Raw genomic sequence first — 4,613 nt, 5'->3', positions numbered from 1 at the left:
TTTTAGTTTTTGTGTGTATGTGTATGTTTATTCCCCATTTCTAAATAATATGCTTATATTTTTATTTCTGGACTTTTCAATTTTGAGCATTTTCTATTGATTTCTGCCTCGTTCTTCCCAAATGTGAACTAACCCCCTCTACAACCTGCATTCACGCTTCCCATCCCCTGTACTCCAGAGAGTCTATTCTAATTTTTTGTCTGGATTAACATTTATTGTCTACGTAAGTAAACGTTGATCACTGCTGAGGAACTTAGCACAGCGTGATTATTTTCATTTTGGGAGCATCACATTCTTGTTTTCTCTGAAGTTCATCATCTTTTTGTTTCTTTGTTTGCTTAGTTTTCTATGTTCCTATCACTAGTTCAGGGCGTCTTTCTCCAATGGTCTGGGTCCCTCCTTGGTACAATCACACACATCAGGCTTTCTGTCAAGTTCACGTTCTTGACCTGCTCCAGTGGGGGACTGCCCTTTTTGCCAGATGAGCACCTGTTATTTGGCATCTCCTCCACTATGTTCTTAGGCATTTCCCAGCCTCTAGGAATCCAAGGTGCAACCATGCCATCAGCCGTCTGGCCTCCAGTGACTGTCCCATCTACCTGCTACAATGGGAATTGTTTTCACCAGGTAAGCTGAGCCCCAGAAGACCACCCTCCAGTCCTTGCCAAGAGGCAGTGCCTTGTGCCTCTAAGCTCGGCGGTAAGTCATTTTCCAGAAGAGAAGAAAGTGAGGACACCAGGTGGGACAAGAAGGGGACCCATTAATTCAGAGAATCTTTCAACATATTTCAGGGGAAATCAGGATGTCACCCAGAGAGTAAGGAAACAATTCATACCATAGGGACCATATTGTCTGAAGCAATGCCTGTAATAAAAATACAATTCAGGGGCTGGCCAAGTGGCATAGTGCTTAAATTCACACGCTCCTCTTTGGCAGCCTGGGGTTCATGGGTTGGAATCCTAGGTGTGGATCTATACACCACTCATCAAGCCATGCTGTGGTGGTGTCCCACATACAAAATAGAGGCATATTGGCACAGATGTTCGCTCAGGGCCAATCTTCCTCAGCAAAAAAATAAAATAAATACAATTCAATAGCCAAAAGATGGAAACAATCTGCATATCCATTAATGGAAGAATGGATCAACAAAATGTGATAATATACATACAATAGAATATTATGCAGCCTTAAAAAGGAAGGACATTCTGACACATGCTGCAATGTGGACAAACTCTGAAGATGCTATATGAAACATTGCTAAGTGAAATAAGCCAATCACAAAAGTACAAATATTGTATGATTCCACTTATATGAGGTACCTAAAAGAGTCAGATTCATGGAGACAAAGTAGAATGGTGGATGCTGGGGCTTGGGGAGAACATGAAATTGCTGTTTAATGAGTACAGAGTTTCAGTTGGGGATGATGAAAAAGTTCTGGAGGTGGATGGTGGTGATGGTTGCACAACAATGAGAATGTAGTTAATGCTGCTGAAATGTACACTTAAAAATGGATAAAATGGTAAATGTTACGTATATTTTACCACAATAAAAAAATGCAATGCAATGCAATAAAAATAGAAGTAAACTCCTAAAGATGGCAACTCCCATTCACTTGGGAACCAAATGAAAATGAGAAACGGAGAACCAAGTGACAATGAAGTACTTACACATTAAAGCTTCTGAGATGCAGCCTTAAAGACGTGAACAATTAATAAAATGGGGAAGTAGGAAGTGATAAGGATAAGAGCACAAATTAATTAAAAAATACAGTAGAGAGGATAAATAAGCTTTCTTAGGGCTAATAAACATCTAAAAATATTCAACAAGAACATAGAAAATCACAACAAGAAACCGTATTTGAAACAAAAAATAGAGATATGTATAGAGATATATTGGAAACTATTACAAATAAAAATATGTAAGATCTTTTGGCTAATAAATGTGAAAAGAGACGAATTAGACAAGTTTCTAGAAAAATATTAATGACCACGTTGATTGACCTATAATGAAGGAAAGTGGGGGTCAACAGACTTTTTCTGTAAGGGGCCAGATAGTAACTATCTTTGGTTTTGCAGACCACACTGTTTGCAGAGTGTAAATGAAGGGAGCATGGTCATGTTTGGCCAACAGGCTGTCATTTGCAACCTCTGAAGTTCTCGACAAATTGAATTGACCTCTAGTTGACATTTAACCTTTAAGAATAGTTGAGACTGTAATAAAACAAAAATTCCCCTCAACCTGCCTACACCGTCTCAGATCCTCACAATGGCTAGAGAGTCTTGGAGTGACTAAAAAAGAAAACCATGCAAAAACTCATGAGCCTGGGGTTACCTGGATATCAAATCTAAAATATATTATGAAAAAGAAAATTACAGGCAAGCATATTTTTGAATGCACACACAAAATAAGTGTAATTTTAGTTGAATCCAGTGATGATTAACAAAAATAGCAAATATTAACATAATGACCAATAGGGGGCACATTAGCACCCCAGGGCTAGTTTGTTATAAAGTGTATGCATGTCATCAACCATATAAAGATCCATTGCTAAAAATAACAGTCTTGGGGCCGGCCCTGTGGCCGAGTGGTTTAGTTCACGTGCTCCACTTTGACAGCCCAGGGTTTCACCAGTTTGGATCCTGGGTGTGGACATGGCACCGCTCATCAAGCCATGCTGAGGTGGCATCCCACATGCCACAACTAGAAGGACTCACAACTAAAAATATACAACTATGTACTGGGGGGCTTTGAGGAGAAAAAGGAAAAATAAAATATTAAAAAAAAATAGTCTTTTCAGAAGATGCAGAGATGTTGTTTGAAATATTTTTTTTACTTTTTTGCTGAGGAAGATTTACCCAGAGATAACATCCGCTGCCAATCTTCCTCTTTTTTTTGGATGTGAGCTGCCACCTCAGCATCGCCACTAACAGATGAGTGGTGTGGTTCCACGCCCAGAAACTGAACCCAGGCTGCTAAAGTGGAGTGCGCCGAACTTAACCACTAGGCTGCCAGAGCTGGCCCTTGAAATATTTTTAAATTAAACATTTGTGAAAAATCAGATTAGACAAGGGTTTCACAGCCTAGGCACTATTGACGTTGGGGTCAGACAATTCTCTGTTGTCAGGGGTTGTCCTCTGCGTTGCAGGATGGTCGGCAGCATCCCTGGCTTCTCCCTTCTTATCAGCAGCATTTCTCTCCCATCCTCACACAGTTGTCACAACCCAAAATGTCTCCACATGTGACCTAATGTCCCCTGGAGGACGAAATCATCCCAGGATGAGAACCACCATTGGGCCATTGTCTTTTGTTTAAAAACCTTCACGGGCCTTCCATTGTTCACAAGACTCTCCAGAGTTAATCCCATAGAGATGTCTAATGTGCGCTAGTGCCGTAAGCGGATCCAGCCAAACTGGCCTTTTACTCATCCGTGCGTTTGTTGCTCCCCCACTGTACTGGGGGTGCTGATTCAGCCGTCGGCCGTGGCGTGGTCTCCACTGTACTTCAGGATTCTTTACAGCACTAGGTCTGTGGAAGCTCTCATTGAGTGGGGGTGGCTGTCAGGGAGGGGTCCCGAGACCCCTAGGGGCAGGGTGGATCTGGGAAAATGCAGGGAGAGATTGGATTGACGTCCTGTCTGTTTTCACCCAGAGAACACAGGAGGACAACAGCATGCCTACAGAAAGGTTGCTTAACCGCCAAGCAGCAATGGCAGCTGCACTGCCAGGTAAGCTGGAGTAGCCCTGAGGGACCCTAATTTGTAGCATTTGCCAATTATGGTGATATAAATACTCCAACCGTGGTCGGTTTCAAGCTGCCAATGCATTGAATGGTTTGCAAAAATATCTGAAAACTTAACAGTCACAAGCCAGTATGAGCCAACTTCAGCACACCATTGAAGGTTGGCTCAGAATCGATCTCTTTTTCCCATCCGGAATAGTTTATATATCATACAGTTATCTTTCCTTAAAAATTAGTAGTCCTTACTCATTTTTTTCCCCAATGTAATATTTTGGGTGGAATTGTGATTATTATTTTTCTTCTGAGGTTAATAAAATCTCAGTTTTCATAAATATATAATCTCCCAGAAAAAAGAACTCTTGGGCCAGCCCAGTGGTGCGATGGTTAAGTTCACACGTTCTGCTTCAGAGGCCTGGGGTTCACTGGTCTGGATCCCGGGTGTGGACCTATGCATTGCTTGACAAGCCATGCTGTGGCAGGCGTCCCACATACAAAGTAGAGGAAGATGGGCATGGATGTTAGCTCAGGGCCAGTCTTCCTCAGTAAAAAGAGGAAGATTGGTGGGAGAGGTTAGCTCAGGGCTAATCTTCCTCAAAAAAAAGAAAAAACTCTTCCTCAGTATACTAAGTTATTAGATTTAATGCATAGTATTCTCCTAATTTAAAAAAAAACATGTTCTCCATTTGTGTAGTTATGACTGGTTTCTAAAGACCCTTTTCATTTTAAGTGGGAAATAGAGACCTAGAGTCCAGTTTCCAAGTAGGACAGTTAAAATCCCCGATTAAACAGAGGATTCAGTGAGACCCAGATGTACTTGGTTCCCTTGACTTGAAAGAGAAGAACAAATTATGGCCCATAAGGGAAGCCATTTTCTA

Source organism: Equus przewalskii, chromosome 9 (assembly GCF_037783145.1).
Source record: "Equus przewalskii isolate Varuska chromosome 9, EquPr2, whole genome shotgun sequence".
Taxonomy (NCBI): domain Eukaryota; kingdom Metazoa; phylum Chordata; class Mammalia; order Perissodactyla; family Equidae; genus Equus; species Equus przewalskii.
This window is presented reverse-complemented; position numbering follows the sequence as displayed.